Below are 18,962 nucleotides of genomic sequence, written 5' to 3'. Positions count from 1 at the left end.
TTGAGTTTGACCACAGGTAATCTACCCAGTTGGTGGGTAGTTAAAGTCACCCACAACCACGGTGTTCAGATGTATCTTGATAGACTCAAGTAGATCCAAATAAGCAGAGTGAGTGTCCTGATTCATGGAGGGGCTCCTGTAGCTGACAATGACTTGAATAGGTGACCTACAAACAGTCAATAGCACCTGAAGTGCATCCATGGAGTCATGCTGTTTAACTAATCTGGATGTGTATGTATCCTTAATGAATATTTATACACAGCCTCCATTAGTTTGCATACCTTCAGTTTGTGGTCTGCACATGTGGAAGGAGATGTAACCTGGTATGGGCTGTGGTGCTCTCCACAGCCTTGAACCAGGGCTCTGTGACTGCACAAATGTCTGTGTCTTCCAAGGGGAGGATAGGTTCTAGTAAATGCAGTTTCATGTTGACACTCCTAGCGTTTAGCAGCATAACCTTGATGTTGCTTGTACATGGGGTTTTACATTGGAAATTTTGTCCTTGAGGCACCACCTAAGAAGGGCACTATGTGACTGGCAACAGCTTTACCCAGTAGTCAAATTCTCAGAGGTGAAAGATGAAGACCATCTCTGGCAAAGCATCGAGGTCTGTTAAGCATATTATCACAGCCTGACAGATAGTGGATCCCCTTAGAATGACACCAGATGCTAAACCAATTATTGAAGTCAGTCATTTTCTGTTTGTATTGAGGCATCATTCTAGGTTAAGGTAAAATGTAGTTGAAGGTCAAGGGCATATCTGCCTGAGACACATAGTCCGAGAGCTCATTCTTGTTTCTCTTCATACAGTCCAGAAAGGTACATCTCAAGTCATTCACATCAACTTGGACTTTGACAGAGTCACAACAGTACCTGTTTTGGGATACTTGAGTGCATGTGTGATATGGCAGATCATGTCACCTAACAGGCAGCTGACCATGAACTCCTCCTTATCCACCTTATCCAGCCTGGTGAGAGGGGAAATCTGTGTGTCTCACAATGGAATCCCATATGAGTAATATGATTGCTTTACTGTTTTGCCTTAAGGGCTTGACAGTTGAGAGACTGGAGTGAGAACTACCATGTGCATTGCATTCTGCATTCTGTGTATTAACATCCCTGTCTGTATGTGCAATGTTCATTCTAACTCAAATATCAATAAAACGACCCTATGTATGCAATCACTGGTGAGAGACCTGGTCACACAGGTTGACAGTAACCGTATCTTTGATCACCATATCTCCACAGTGGTAAAAAGGGCATTCTATATTGCTCATCTCATAAGTAAAGGCCATTGCACCCAGAAGAGTAAAAGTAGTTATAACCTCTCTGTACTCTTCCCTCATCAGGCCAATAATAGAATTGAGTGTTCCTTTTGGTATGCACCTTTGCAAGCACCTGCAGCAATTGGAGAGGCTGCAGAGGTTCCTCATAAGGACAATTCAAGGTTTTCAGCATCTGTTCTATGTGGATCATCTGAAATCACTGTCACTGTATTCTGTTTCATACAGACTACTCAGAGGAGATCTCTGCCTTGCATATAAGGTGATCTGTGACCAGGTTTTATTGGAAATACTGTATATCTGCAAATCAAATCATACACAGGTTACTCACTCTGTACACCTTAATCTGGTATGTGACATTAATACAATCTGCTGGAGGGTCAGATTTGAATCCCGGAGGTTACCACAACTTTGGAATTCACTCATACTTCATGTCAAACAGAGCAACACATTGGGCCTCTTCAAATGCAGTCTGGAAATTGGATGTGTAACTATAAATTCACCTCCTATGGGGTTCCACCTGTGTCCATCTTGGACAAGGGCAATTGTGGCTGATCATGGAAATAAGGGTAGAACTTGGATAGGCTTGTAAACACCCTAGGGCCATTAACCTACTAAGTTCCAATGATCCCATGATATGATCCAGTCATAGTCCATATGAGATTACATGACTTGTGACATACCTCCCTAGACTATATTTACAGATACTGTTTGAGCTCTCAGAAGACATTTGTGTGATTACTGATACATGACCTTAAGCTGTGGAGAGCACAACAACAGTGCAAGGTTATTATGCCTTTCACACAATTAGACCAGCTATTTCACAGGCAGGGACTAAAGGTGGAGGTGTCTCTATGTACATCAAAACTAAAGATACCTCAAGACTGGTCAAACAGGACAATGCAAATGAGCTGTGCCTGGTTCAAATCAAACAGGTGACATCCAGTACTACATCCATGCATGCTGTAGGCCCCCTTCTATGCATGTGAAAACCCATATCATGTATGTAAAGTTAGTGGAAACACTAGCCATCATGCACATTATCATATACATGGGTGACTTACAGTATCCCACTATTAACTGGGAATCCTATACACCATCTATACAGGCCAGAGATTCCTGGATTTTGTAAACAGTAACTCCCTGGACCAGATACCCAGCAGGGGAGCAACCGTACTATGTTGGCCTCGGCAATATGGCGGAGTCATGCACACCTCATACTGTAATGTCTTCCCTGGTAAGGTCCAAACACAAATGGTCTCCTCTGAAGTAGAAATAAAACATGGACCCTCATCTACACATGGAATATTCAGGAACTACTTTACAGCTGACCTCCAGCTATTAGGTGATACACTTTCCAAATCTCAAGCCCCCATAAACACTGATAACACTGTGGCCTATACAGATGTGTTCACAGAAACCCTGTATGGGCATGTTACTAGCTGCATAGAGGCAGCTGTACCCACCAGGGAGAACTACAGACCTAACACAAAATCAAGCCACCCTGATTGGGTAACAGAGTCAATAGGCTGTATAGCAGAAGGAAGAAATACATGTCAATACATATGGGGTGCAGCACACAGCAGGATAAAAACACTCTCAAAGTAAACAAATAAATCAGAGGACAAATGAAGTCTACCACAGACAGATTTGATGTAAGTTAGGACTCCCAGGCCAAGGACAACCACAAAGCATACTTAAGCTATGTCTGCAACCGCAGAGGTATGACACAATTATGTGCATATCTCATTGTAATTGGAGCAACCTATAATAAGGCAGATGATATAGCAAACCTCCTGGCTCTTACACTGGGCCCCAAAATGACCCTCTCTCCCTCTCAACATTCCTTCAGGAAATACCATCAAATATAATTACCACTACTGTCACTTGAGATTAGGTTCTTAATGCTAAGTCCAAGTACACTGCATCAATGCCCCAGAGAATATCCCAGCATGCCTTCTATATCGCATGAAACATGACTTTTCAGGGCCTCTGCAATTAGTATTCTGCTTTAGCCACCAAACAGGCATCATTCTTCATGAATGGAGAACAGAAGCACTCATTCCTCTGCACAAAGGTGAGCCATCTACAGACCCTGGCGACTGCAGACCCAGAAGTCTCAGTAGTCTGATATGTAAAGCCATTTTTCAAAATTATCCTGGAAATGATCAATAGAGATATAGTGCACCTACAGACATTGGACTAAACCCAGTTTGGTTTTGTCAAGGGCAGATCATGCCTACCCTACTTGGTGGACATATTTGAGGAGGTAACCAAAGCAATGCATGAGGGAAAATGATTCACTCCACCTACTACGGCCTGACAAAATATTTGACACTATAACCCCATCAGGCATTGTTGACAAACTCAAGAGGTTAGGTACAAACTAGTATGTCAACCTGTGGATAGCCAAGTGGCTGACAGACCGGATCCAGGAAGTTAACACTGAGTAGCCCACCTCTACAATGAGGCCAATAACCAATGGAGTCCCTCACAAATCATTCCTCAGACTGCTGTTTTTAGTAATTTACTTCTCCACAGTCACGGCCACTGTCAGTGATCTCTGGCTGACTAAATTTGCTGATGATTGCAAATTAGGAGCTGTCATTGCATCCCACACTGACACAAATGCTATCCAGGAGGGGCTGACACAGATGTACAGTTATTGTTAGAGCCATGGACTAACAGTAAATGCCAAGAAATGCACAATACTATCCTTTGTGAAGTCATCCACCCCTGGTAACTTTTGTATTGACAGCACACCTCCAACAGCTGACCAAGTAGTCAGGAACTTATGGACACAGATAGTGAGCTATTCTTTGACTGTCACATGTCTGTAATAATGAGGAAATCATTCTATGTTTTGCAAGCTATAAACAAAGGTACAGCATGTAAATCCAAAAAAGACATTTTTCCACTGTATTCGGCATTCATCAGACCTATCATTGAGAGCAATGCACCTTTGGTATGTAACTAACCAGGCCTATCCGACAACTGTAACATCCACAAAGGTTCCTCCCTAAACCACTACACAGTGTACGTAAAATGTTCTATGCAGACTGCATCAAGGCCTGATCCATGTATTCTGTCTCCTATATGCTTTGGAGTGGAGGTGTATGCCTGCCATACAGGGTGGTGCCAGACACCACTGTGGACCTCCTGCATATCCATGAAACAACTAGCACTAGAATTACTTGTTCTACAGGCCTACATTTTGCCTGTTGTATAAATAGGACATGCTGGAGAGACAGGTATGTAACCCAGAGACTACACTTTATATGGAACAGGCTCCCCAACCACATGAAGCAGAGTTCCACCCTAATGCAAATCAAGTGCAAGTTATGCAATTGGATGGGGAACAGGACAATCATACATGGTTTAGGACCAATGTCTCTAATGGACACATGGAAACAGTGGATGTTTCAGCTCCCAAAACCCTGCTTACACTTATCAAGGGTATCAGACTTTTACAGAGTTGAGGAATGCGTGGCTAGGCTTAAAGAAGCCTTTGTATTCATTAGCCTATTAAACAGATATGAACCTATGAACCTATACTGTTTTACCTTTCTGATGAAATTTTTCTTCTGTGCTGACATTCAATCCTGTAGTCTGACATTGAAGGGTCGATTATAGATGTTTACCCATAGGTGTGTTCTACACAATCCTGAATGTGAAACATAAACATTTTCATGAGATACCTGTCATTGTATGCCTACACAGCCATTACAACAGCAACCATCATAACGTACACACATTATTATGGTATACTTATTAAAAATGGCAACATACAATATCTGTAAATGACCAGTAAAAGTAGCATGTCAAAAGCAACAATGAATGAAACAAATTCATATCAATGTAGATAGTCACCCTGTGCATCAGACATATAGCTTTATTTCCCTATATACATGAGAAAGATGACAGGGATGTGGCACAGGTATCATCACTTGCACAGGGTATTGTGTGGGGTGCAGGAGGCCTAGGCTGACCCAATAGGTTGGCAAGCATGTATGTGTGAGTCAGGAAGGGAAGCAGGCAAGATGGACCATGGAAATGTGGTATGTGTGTCTGTAGGTGACCTGAATGTCACAGTGGTGTGTGAGTGTGAATACAGCCAAGCTCAGTGCTAGCCTTACACGTCTGTATGTTGGACAACTGTAAGCTGTGCATGGTAGAGCTCAGTTCATCATCTCCACCCCCGAACATGTGAACTGGCTCTGCCAGTTGTTGCACTGGCACCTCCATGCCCAAAGTCAGAAGCTGTGCTACTACCTGAGGGTGACTGCTGTCTGCTGGGAATGTGTCCTCCATGGGAATGCCCTGGACCACAAGCCCATGGCCTGCCACATCTGGGTCTAGATGGTGCACTCCTCTCTGCAGCACTGGATGTACTTCCACTATGGAAGCGTGATTGTGCACGGCCACATTGACTCTCAGTAGATGTAGTTGATGGCCTAAGTCCATGAGGCTGACACTCAACTTCAACCACATATTCCATCACAGACAAAATGCATTCCAAGGCAGACAGTGTGCATTCTGTCTCAGACCAATGTCTTTCCACTGCATCAGTCAACCATTCCAGGATATCAGACTGTACTGCATCAGTAACCCAGATCATTCATCGGGAGTTCCTTTCTGAAAGTGCCTCTGCCTCTAACATGGCTGCAAGTATATGCCAAGTGACACGTGATGAGACATCTGCAACAGGTAGTGGATGGACAGCAGACCTCCTATGAGCACCCATACCAAACTGTCTGTGTGGAACCTCGCCAACTGTTTGGCTATGGCCAGTGTTGATAGGCACTGCAGCCATAGTACCCACATTTTCCTGTTCAATGTCCTCACTGTTTGACTGTCCAATATCTGCGGCCACAGGAGACTGGGTATGTGTAGGAATACTGACTGTGTCCAGTGATAATGAGGGCGGATGAGGGAGTTAAACCTCTGTGTCAGATTCAGCCCTTTAACCCCAAGCTGTGCCTCACTGTGGTCACCATCATCATCAGAGTCTGAAGAGACACTGGCATCTGATTGTGAAGGGGACAAAGACCAACCTCCCTGGTCACCTGTGATTAAAAGGGAAAAGCATCACATTAATGCCTGCACTACTAGGCTCTGTAGTACTATGTTGCAATATATGTTAAGCTGTGTACACTGCTGTCACTATTACACAGTTGAATAACCCACAACCTCATATAGTAGGACATAAGGATATTATTTTCTAGCCCAACTCTGTAATTATTTGGAAATAAAAATTCTTTAAACAAGAATCTCATGAGCAAAAGATAAATGATGTACACTGCTGATGTTCTGCAAAACTCTGCACAGTTGACAGTTGTGGCTATTTGTGATGTCCTGACAATACTGTCAAATCACTCACTGTGGTCACACCTACAAGGGATAGGTATGAATCCAAATTGTGTACAGTCAGGGAATATCTGTACAGTTGGCAGTCATGCAGACAGTACATCAATCCAGCCAGCAGGTCTGAGATGATGACACTTTAGAAAATACATTGAACTAAACCTGCATATCTGACAAAACAGTTTTGTGCTTACCTGAAGCAGAAGCATGGCCCCTTTCTATTTCTGATGGTCCTGAAAACGTTTATGGGAGAGATAATGTAAACAGCAGCACATTACTGTATAACAAGGGTAAAACCTCCAGATATCTCACTTTTACAGTAGCTGCTATGTTAACAGGAATACAGGGCACAATCTGTGCATGAGCTTAAAACTGCAACTACCCCCCCCATAAAACACCTGACACCCACGTAAAACTATGCACACCCTGACACACTGAATGCTACAGTATTCCAATACTGATCCAACTAAGCATACCTGGATAATCTTCTTGAGTGGAAATGGTGCCACCCACATTTATGACATATTGGGTGATGGATACCTGAGAGCTGCCCTGTATTCCAAGGTTTGTCAGGAATTGTTTTTGTGGCTCACAGAGGATGTTCCACTGCAGGCCCACCACCACTGACCTGATGATCCCTGGCCACATCTGCTGCACGTCTGCATGCTGAATTGATCATATCTGTGGCATGGTGTCACACCTGCTCATATGTGTGATTTTAGTGACCCATGGCATTGATGTTATGCAACAGTTCATCCCACAAGGCTGCATGCTCTTGCCAATTTGCCCTGTCTCTGGACAGCAGGACTTGGTAGTGTTGTCACAAGGCCTCAATAATGAGGTAGTTTTCTGCTCAGTGAAAGGTGCATGGCATCTTGCATGCATGATATCTTCTGAATTAAAAATAAATGAGAACACATGTCAGGATCACATATGTGGAAGTGCAATATGTAGAGGTACAGCAATAGAGGAAGGCTATCAGTATTCCCCACTTGAATACATATCTCATATGCAACTGTGTGCCAAACATACAAAGGGTGTGGATGCAACTAGGATAGTAGCAAAAGTGACCTACTCCTGTTTGTGCCATGACAGATACTGACATATGATCACACACCCAACACAGGAGTCCATTATAGTGTGCCCCATAGCAGGGCCCCCCCATAACATATGTTTAAACAATAGTGCTAACCAAATAGCAGTGTACTAGTACATCTGCTAACAAAGGAAGTATCCAGGAGACCTGAATACCTAGTTAACACACAGCATTATACCCTTGCTGTACTCTACATCCTCTGTAGGTGTAACACAGCTGGAGATCAATGTATGTCAACAGTAAAGTTCTAAGAATGGCTTACTAGTGTAATCCCCATTCCTTCCAGGTATATTCAAACATATGTATCATGTTGGAAACAAAATGGTTACATCCCTGATGGAGTACAATACTTCTCTGTTAAAAGATACATCTATAATAGTACTGTACCAACAAGTTAACCATATAAACTAACTCTCATACACAGCAGTTCCCCTAGCGATGAGTTTGCCTTTTTAAGATGGTTCTCATTAGCAGGTGATTCCCTCTGAAACAATCTGTGGTTCAGGAATTCTACATGCAGCAAACACAGCTGATTTGCAGTATAATTAGCCAATCACATGCAACCACTCAACAAGATATAAGGTCTCAATGTAGATTACATCCTCTTTCTCATATGTTGGTGTGGAAATTACTGGGGAAAATATACTATATCAGCACAGAAAGAATGCCTGTAGCAGCTACTTTTTACATACAGATGTGTGTGCTACAGGCTGAAGCTGCTGCTGCTGCACAGGCAATAGGCATAGTCAGAGATGCTGTAGAATGTGCAGGACAACAACACTTAAGAGTAAGTGTGGGACCTATGGTAGCCTTGGTGTACAGCCAGAGCCTGACTGTGGGAACCTATGCCACTGCAAATTAAGGTATGTGTTTAAGGTAAGTATGTTAGTGAATGGTATTATTAACAGAGTGAACGGCAGCATGCTTGGTGTGTCTTAGAACAAGGTAGCAGGTACATTAACTATTATGTCAACCAGTTGGATAACTGCCAAGCCATGTGATATGTCATGGTAGCCATCTGGGACGTGTGTACTGACAACCCTTGCTTCTAGCATGATCTCCATATATGTATGTTACTTGTGCAGCTGTAGATATCTGTAATATTACTTGCAAATCATTGTGGGCTGCAGTCTGATATGGCTGGGCCTCATTTGACTTACATACTTCCAAATCCTCTGGAAAATCGTACTAATGCATGACCTCACATTCTATGCACTTTCTAGTGTTGTAATAGAAATAGTTTAAATGTGGTCCTATCTGTAGGCCTTTGACTTCCATTATTTAGAAGCAGACATTCAATATGTTCTGCTTTGGGTGCATACATAGATGATAAGATGATCATACATATCAGAATTTATACTGGTGATGTAGATATACATGCATTTAAAATGCTAGATACAGATGTATTTGAACCCAGGACCAAAAGCTAATGCTTTCAAAGCATTTAACAGATTGAGCTACTGAGTCACTGTTATAGTAGATGCATTTTTACATGCTGCAGATATAATTACATACTTACTTGCTGTTACATACCTCACTTACATCTATTATTATGTGTATGACTTTGTAGTGGTGAGTGTATTTCTCAGAGTCCCAGTTAAACTCCTATTTTTCCATTAATCTTTTAGCAGGTGTATTTTACATGCTGTAGATATAATCAAAGACTCACCTGCTGTTACATACCTTACTTACATCTATTATAACATGCATGGCTTTATAATAATGCCTTTCTGTACCAGAGTCCCAGTTAAACTCCTATTTTTCCATTAAACTTTTAGTAGATTTGTGAAATGTAGTGTGGTGCACAGCATCACTTATACACACTTAATGCCGAGAACATGACAATTACTATGTTTTAGGTTAGCTTGAACTCCCTAACCAACTCCTATTTCAACAATTCCAAATAGCTCATACAATGCTATACCAGCCAACTAAAACACCCATACTCACTAACCTCATTTCACCTTACAATAACCTGAAGCATCTACGTTCTTCCAACAAGCTACTGATAAATATTACCAAACCTAATAATTCTGCTGGAGATTGCCTCTTTTCCAACTCTGTTGGAAAAATGTGGAATAAATTACCCTCTGACATCACATCTTTGTGTTCTCTCTCACTTTTTAAAAGACAAGTGAAAAATCATCTCAACAAACACTGGCTATGCTTCTGCACCAACCCACATTAACTCACTCCTTCCTCTTCTATCCTCTCTATCCTTACATTAACTTTATATGTATGCTTTCTGACAAAAAAAAATTCATACATGATATTTTGTTTGCAATTTTTAAATTAATGTTCCCTACTTACTGCTTTTTTGTAAAAAATTGTATTTACCAATGTCTATGTTCTGTTTCCTATATGCTTTTTATATCTGTAATTTACCCTTGGAGCTTTCCTCCCTGGGCCTCTACTGAAAATGGACATATATCCAGCTAGACTAGCCCGGTCAACAAATGTAAAATAAAATAAAAATAAAAATAAAATAAAATTTACTTAACACAACTGTGCTAGTCAATTGGCTGAGTGGCTTGGTGGGTTGATGGACTGTTCTACAAGTGCAATGGTAGTGGGTTTGAAATAAGGTGCAGGTGTGCTTTTTCAACATGATTACTGTGCTTTCAAATATGTATATCAATATACCACCATTTAGCATAGCTTAGCAATGCTGCTCATAGCGCAGCATCAGGCAAAAATTCTTTAAAGGAATGAAAAACTGGAGAGACAGGACAGTGATGAAATGGGGTGCAGTGCAAGCAGAAGGAAAAACATAGTGAAAGGCAGGCAGGTATATGTAGGATGGTTGTACGAAAGAACCGTAGCTATCCATTTCTTCAACTGCAACAACTGTGCACTTTAACAGTTTTTAGCTGAATTTGGACTGTTACCTCCACAAAGAGGGGAGTGATGACAACATAAGTCAGTTGTCAAGCCAACTGGACCAAATAAAGTGTGTCCAGTGGACATGTGTGAAAAATGGAGAGCTACATATGGGTGATATTTTTTTTATTGGGACATGTGCCCAGTTTTTTTTTTTTTAAAGGAGAGAGTGAAATGTTGGGGAAGGGACATAGGTATGTCTGGGGAAAGTAAGTTGGGAAGGTGAGGAAGCTTTTACAGACAGACAGGGTTGGTGTGTGACACAAGAGGGGATGAACACCTTGGTTGGGGAGGATGTTGTGGACTCCCAGTCCCACGGATGCCAGACACAGTAGCAGTGTGACTAAAGTCCTCCTCCATGGGATAATCAGCACTGCAACTTCACCTAGTCAGCACTGCAACTTCACTGCTCCTCTGGGGGCAGTGGTCAATGCCAGCACCTGTTGTGAGACTGCCCCACCAGGATGGACAGCATCCTGTCTATCTGGCATACCCAGAGACCAACAGTTTGGTGCACCAGCCAATGTATCATGCCTAGCAGTTGGTTTTGGGTGATAAAAGCACCCCTCCATCTCCACTCCCATAGGTGGGACCACCTCCAGCCTGTGGGGCAGAACTACCTGATGGAGCAGGTAGTGCAGAGGCAGCAGAGGGGTGCCACCAGGCTGCAGCCCAGAATTGTTGGACCCCAGTACCTCAGCCAGGGGATCCAAGGTAGCTGGATGAATGGGAACAAGCCTACCTTGTCCCGCTGTGATAAATGAAATATAAACATAAGGAAAAATAAACATAACCAAAACAAATATAATTAATAACATAAGAGAAAGCAATAATGAGTACTGGAAACAAATTGAAAATGATACAATGAGGAACACGGCCATAAATAATGTAAATGGAAGTTTTTTTAACAGCAAAGCAATATTAAATTATACATAAGGCCAACATAAGAGGTTAATTACAAATAATGTGATAATATCAAATGGTAATAATAAATATAATTAATAAAAGAAGAGAAGGGGTGGGGTGAGAAAAAAAAGAAGAACTTTAGTAACTTCACAGATAATATAACTACACAGACTACAGCTACATACTCCTAGATATGTTAAATTATACTTGTAAAAACACTGACAACTCATATTGTATATATGATGTTTCAAGTACATAGCTCTCAACCTCTTAGCGTAGGACCTTATGTAGGACATTATGGGCCAACCCATACATAATGGTGGTACAAAGGCACAATGACAGGGAAAATTTTTACATAGTGTGCTCATACAATAGTAGCAATGTGTTCAGATAACATATTTGCCATTAAATTGCATTTCAAGTAATGTCATATATCTGCAAATCAAAGGACTAGACATATGGTGCAATATTCATTAGATTTGGCAAAAATTGTGACAGTTAAGAGGTATGGTCTTGTATACTAATTACACAAGACAGTTGGATATTTCCCAGTTGTCTGGCATGGGACAAGAACCTACAAGCACTGACTACAGGAATACTGAATATTTTATTTTAAAAAGTAAATTATTAGACCACCATCTCCTTTAAAACTTTTATTGATTCATGTTGTGTCAAATCGTGCATTTGCATGCATTCATAGCTGTGTAGTACTGTTACCTTACACATTTACCCCATTCATTTATTAACTGCAACCTACAGCATATATCAGATAAAATGAGCAGAACACAAGCTTACCCCTTATTCTAGGTATTCCACTGCATTTATTTATGACATATGTTGATGCATTATTTAGTACTTTACATTCATCAGTTGTGTGGTGTCAGATTCCAACCCATAAGCAATGACTAATGAAATACTGAACACTTTATCTGAAACAATTAATTGCCAAAGCACCATCTCCTTTTAAACTTTATTGATTAATGTTGCTTCAGATCTGGCATTTACACATATGGAAAGCTGTCTAGGACTTCTGTTAACATACCCATATACTCTTTTCATTTATTGAGTTAAATCTACAATATATTTTAGACAATGAGCAGACCAGAACAGTAACTTTTAATCAGGGTAGACTCCGACATTAACTGATGGTTGGAAGCTATGCTACACAGTACTGCATGCTTACTTGCTTTAACTTGCTTACCATTTCAGATATGCACTGACACATTAATAAAGATGTGTGATGTCCCAGGTATTTCATACCTGACAGGTTGGCATAGTGGTAACAGCACTGCTCACCAGTAAGGGGGATACCAGTTGCACTGGTTAGATCCCTGGCCAAACTATCCCAGGCCTCTGACTTACAATGTGAGCCCTGATAGTTACCCTGCAACAGCCAGGGTTTGTGGTGTCATACAAGGAGTCCAATAAAAACCCTGGACTCCTGCACACCCCACTTTTGTGCACTAAAACACACTCCCTCATCAACACCAGCAGCCATACCCACAGTCCATGTCAGGCTCCAAGACATGATGGCAAATTCCCACCTACTGGCCTTTAAATATGCTGCATTCCCACCCTTGCATGACATACTGTAACTTTCAAAAACATGTCATGTCACTTAGCATCACACAAACTCGCACGATCCATGTTTAAGCAAAGCTTTGCAATGCGCAAGCTGGAAAAGACTATTGACCATGTTTAAGTGCTGCTTAGCATCTTGCAGATTTTCTAAATGTAACAATTATTTAATTTATAGTCAACTGATATTTCAGTCACCTGACACAGTTTTGCTGCACTATATGTAAAAAAGCATTACTAGGGAGGACTCAAACCCGGGACCTATTACACTGCAGAACATGACTCAACCTATCTAGCTACTGGGATAGTTAAGGGAACACAGACATCTTCAGATATACTGTGAAGGTGCCTGTAAATGTAGTGCCACTTTGCTGCGTGGGTTTGCATATTGCTAAGCACAGCAGACCTACAACAATTGAATGCATCTGGTTTCTATTTTTAGCTGTCTAGTGGATGTCTACTGCTTAAGTACACCTCACTATGCCTAGCTAAGCAGTGTGCCACAATGCACAAATAAGCACATGTAAAAAAATATTAATATTGAACACATCCAGGTTCTATTTTTAGATCTGTAGCGAATGTCTAATGCTTAAGTAATCTGCACTATACCTAGCTAAACAACACGCCATATGGCATAAACAAGCGCATAAAAAAAAAATAAAAAAATATTTATTAACATTGAATGCATCCACTTTCTATCTTTAGATGTCTAGTGGATGTCTGATATATATATATATGTGTACAAAGTTAAACATAGCTAAACAATGTGCCACACCATGCAAATAACCACATAAACATAAAAAATGCAATTTAATGAAATAAAATGTCTTGTACATCTTTTGGCCAAGGTGGATAGATATGTGGCTGCTCTGTCAGTCTTACACGGATTCAATAAACATGTTGCTGTGACATCCCTTAGGCATGTACCATAATCAATATGTATGGCATACTGCCGAGGGTGAACCATGCCATATACACAAGTACATTCTGTGTATGCTCTACACAGACTTTATTGAATCCTAGGGATTGTTTTCTCCTTGGTCATAGGTATTAGTTATTTAGTCATTGTACAACTTTTTAGTTGGGCTAGTCATGCCCCCATCTCATTTTTTATGCTGAATTAAGTGATATCATTACAATACATTAATGCATGAATCTGCCACAGATGGACAGGATAGAAATTATAACACAGTTATCCAGGAGAAGAAAAAAAAAAGTAATATATAATTCAAATTCCTAGATAAAATATATAGGAAAGCAACACAAGCAGGCAGACTCTAAACTGTTGTTCACTTCAGTATATATTAATGCAATGTAATAAAAGAAAAAAAAAACATTTGAAATACAGCTTGACAACTAGTACCATGCTGTCAGTCCCATAGAATGAAGTACATGCCAGATGGTAGTTTAGAGAGGTATAAATATTGCCAGTCCCCATACTATGAGAGAAGTTCGATATTTCCATCAAAAGTATGCAAATTATATATGAAAACCAAAAAAAAACCAATGTCATGAATGGAGGAGTGGATCAGTAAAAACCTACAGTTTGCACATTTTTTTCAAATGATTTTCAGGATACAAACAGTAGTTGTACAGCTATTGATACACTATTTCACATTCAATGGAATTAGAGTACAATAACTACGTAAGTCTTTCAGAACGAGTTTGTAAATTCTGTTCTTCTAATGGTACAGATGAGAGCTGAAGTTATATGATTGTTTGCTGAGCTCATGTTAAAATTAAATTTAAAAAAAACAAAGCTTTTTTTCATTTTGATTAATAAATGCTCATGAATACAGCTTGTCTTAAACAGCGATACTGGTTGAGTGAGGTTTATCCTTCACAAATTGCATCTTGATGAACTACACTTCATTCTTTTACCATTAAAGAGTTGGTGTGCTTGTGTACATGTGTGTGTGTGTGTGTGTGTGTGTGTGTGTGTGTGTGTGTGTGTGTGTGTGTGTGTGTCTGTGTGTGTGTGTGTGTGTGTGTGTGTGTGTGTGTGTGTGTGTGTGTGTGTGTCTGTGTGAGACTATTCTATGTGTGTGGGTGGGGGGTAGCAGTATACTTTTCAACCTTTCAGTGCATTAAATCTGGACAAAGTCAAAAATAATGTGGGTGCAAAGGACCAAAAATAGGGGCAATTTTTAAATATTGCTCTTATAAACTTAGAAAGTTAATAGAATTACAGGTTTTGCATTAGCATGGATTTTCAAAGGATTTAAAGTCTGTAACTCAAATGCCTGTTATTATTTAATTACTTCAATCCTCAGTAGTATGTCATAAAACACAATTTGTATAAGAAACAGATGAAAAATATTTAGCAAAACTATGGACATTGTGTGAAAATCTGGGCAGTTGAAATGTGTGGGAAGCAGAGAAACACCCATTTTGTTTACTCTTGCTTTCATGATTCTCATTTCTATTACCAGCCTGTCTACAATAAACACATAAAAAGCCTTGAACAAGGGCAGACATTCCTCTAGTTTCTGTTTACAATGAAGGTCGAACATCACTGACTGACGTCAGCAGTCATTGATTAAGTTGGAAGCTCTCAGCTTTTCATTTCACCATTGCCAACAGAGGCAGAATGTAAATCAGAGAAGTCTGTGTCATAAATACTGTTTTAAAATATTCATTGACTTGGTGTAAACAGGTAAACACAAGGAAAAGACTTTATTGTACTCACATTAGTTTCATAAAAATATGTCTAAAATAAAAAGCTAGGTGACACAACTCTCTGTACTTATAGTTGTTTTGTTCTTACTTAAAATGTACTTGGGTAGCTATGATAACTAGCACCATGAAGTTCTTGTCATCCACTATGTAATGGAAGAATACATATGAGAAATATGAACGTATTCACGATTATCGATTCAGTTCAATCTTAGGTCTTTAGGAGGCAGACCATCTCCCAGCACTCCATAAGAGTAATGTGAAGCAATTCATCTTGAATCCATCTATTGCAATAAAATATGAAGACACAAATATATATTTATGAATTGTGTCAGCACATTGCATGAAACTCAACGACAGTGGAAGGTGATGTCACTCTGTAGGTCTGTTGACAAAGTGCCAAGCAACAAGACATTTGAGTCAATTCTGAGGGTGGGACTCTGAAATTTGTGTATAGGAGCTGGGTAAACCTGAAACTACAAGTATTACGGTAGGATGTTGGCATAGGCAACAGTGTATTACACAGGCTATTGGAACCCTGACAAATGTCATCACCTGCTCTACCCCCTTATAACCAGGATAGTATACTACTCAATCTTTTAAGAAAAGTATGCAAAATTGCATTACAAGAGTTTCCATGTACGACCAAAATTCATTTGTAGTACTTGTAGACTCTTTGCTTGGCAGACTAGTTATTACTGTATATATTCAGATTTATTTTTCGTTTGGAAGTCTGCTTAATAAGAGCTACAACTCGCGCAAACTCATCGCTTTGTAACATTTCTAAAACTGAGTGCTTTGAGAATTGACACTAGTTAACTACTACTTTATGGGTGTACTATTTTCATTCTTTGTTGTTGAGCCCAGGCTACGGTTGTGGTTAACAAATGTAAATAAATATATAAAATATGATAAAAGCATGTAAACAAGTGCCACACCTAGAGAATATATGAAACTAAAAGAAAAGTAAAAGTATGTTATTCTTACATTTCGTGTTAGTGGTTGAGTCATACATTCTATAAAAGACATTACAATATATATATATATATATATATATATATATATATATATATATATATAATAAAATAAAAAATCTTCACACTAAAAACATATACTTTATTCAATAATACAACTGGTAAGCACTTTCATTCAAAATGAACTTCTTCAGATCTGGTTCCAATCACAAATACACCCAATTTAAATACTTAATCAACTCATATGACCAGTCGATGATTTAACCTTTTTTATTCAAGACAACTTTAACATTTTCTTTTCCGTTAATTCCTGGATTCACACAAGCATTTAACATCAACTGCCAGCAGTATTCTTTCCAAATCAAATCATCCTCAGCATCTTATCTGGGAGAATCATTTTTAACTTTATCAATTACTAAAAATGTATAATAACTTTTTGCATTCTGATAGCGTATTACTGCAAGTTTAGCCAAGGCATTAGTGGGCTCTAGCTTTTCAACTGCCCTCAAATCCTCATAAATCCTAAAATAAAATCTACGAATAGTTTTCTCTATATAGAATGCTGACCAAAGTCCACATAAAGCAACATAAACTGCATATTTAGACTTACAATTATAGCTACGGAATAAATTAATAACATAATTCCTAGCTACTATTAATGATTTTGAACCCTCTTCTATATGCTTTCAATAATTACAATTATTGCATTTGTGCATACCTTTAACACTACTCACAATAACACCTTCTCTATTGTTATAAAAATGTTCTTTCAGAATTTTCCCCCAAGATTTCAATAAACAGAATAACTTCAACAGCAGAAAAACACTGCGACTCTCAAAGCACTAGATTAACCGTTTCTAGTCCTACATCATTCAGAATAACAGTGTAAATTGATACTATATCAGCATGTATTGTTATCCACTCTTATTCCTTTGATAATTCTATTAAACTCAAATGAGTCTTTAAAATAAGACTCTGCTTTGACAACCACCTTTTGCAAATATTTATCAACATAAATAGCCATGGACTCAGTTTTATTTCCACTTGCCACAATAGGCCTAAAAGCAGGTTTATCCAAATTCTTGTGAATTTTGGGAAGGCCAAAAAACCTTCCTAATCTTGGCTTACTAATTCTATTTCACTATTAATCATGCCATGCACCAACCACTTCTCAATAAAGGAGTCTAGCAACTGAATGAGCATTTAACTTCTAACATACTCACTACAGAATAATAATTTTCAATATTTAAAATATCAAAAATACCTCACCTATAAGAACTATAGTCCATGGCTACAATTGCATTGCCCTTATCCGCTTTAATAATTATAAATATTTTTATTATTTTTGAAGTCTTTATTATTTTTTAATTCTTCAAGGGCTTTCCTTTCATTCAAAGTCAAATTGTAAAACACTTTCTTATTCTTATTATTTAAAACATCTTTTATATCTTTTTCACAGGTTAATAAAAATTATTCCAATTCTGGCTTTTTTAAAAAAAAATTGTCTTTAATATTTAAACCATTAAAAAATCATTTTAAATTTAACTTGCGCACATATTATCTTAGCGCATTAATAACAGAAACAACATTAGCCCTTGCCGAAGGGATAAAGCTCAAACCTTTACTTAATACTTTTACTTGTTCATTACTTAATATGACAGGTGATAAATTAACAATTTTAAAATCGTTAACTACAGTACCTTTGTCCATGTTTATCTCTTCTCCTGCTTTCTGTTTATTAAATGCATTGTTTGTTTCTTGCTCTGAAACTTCTGACAACAGCAACACTTGTTACCATTTCCATTTCTGTGAACATCATCCTTCTTCCAATAAATGCTTTTTCTTTTCTGCCCTTTCTGGGGTTTCTGCATAGCCACCTGAGCCAACGTTTTTTTCCCTGTGCCTCCATCCTGATAAACATTGGCTTTCTGAAAAGCCTGGCATTTCATGCTTGGATTACAATTAAATTTCTCATTCATAACCTGTTTTGAAACAGGTTGGGCAGGAACTAGTTCAGAAACTTCTTCTGAATCATCCAAAACAGTTCTCATTCTCTTTGAAGCTCTGCTTGCAACCTCACGAGTCTCAGGAACCTCTTTCTGTATGTCACTGTTGTTGTACACATTGGTGCATGGATATACAAAGTTTAACTTTTTTTGTAATCTTCCTTGTCCCTGTTATATTTCTTAAGTTTCCACATCTGCT

Source organism: Protopterus annectens, chromosome 9.part0 (assembly GCF_019279795.1).
Source record: "Protopterus annectens isolate FY-2018-M chromosome 9.part0, PAN1.0, whole genome shotgun sequence".
Lineage (NCBI taxonomy): Eukaryota > Metazoa > Chordata > Ceratodontiformes > Protopteridae > Protopterus > Protopterus annectens.
This window is presented reverse-complemented; position numbering follows the sequence as displayed.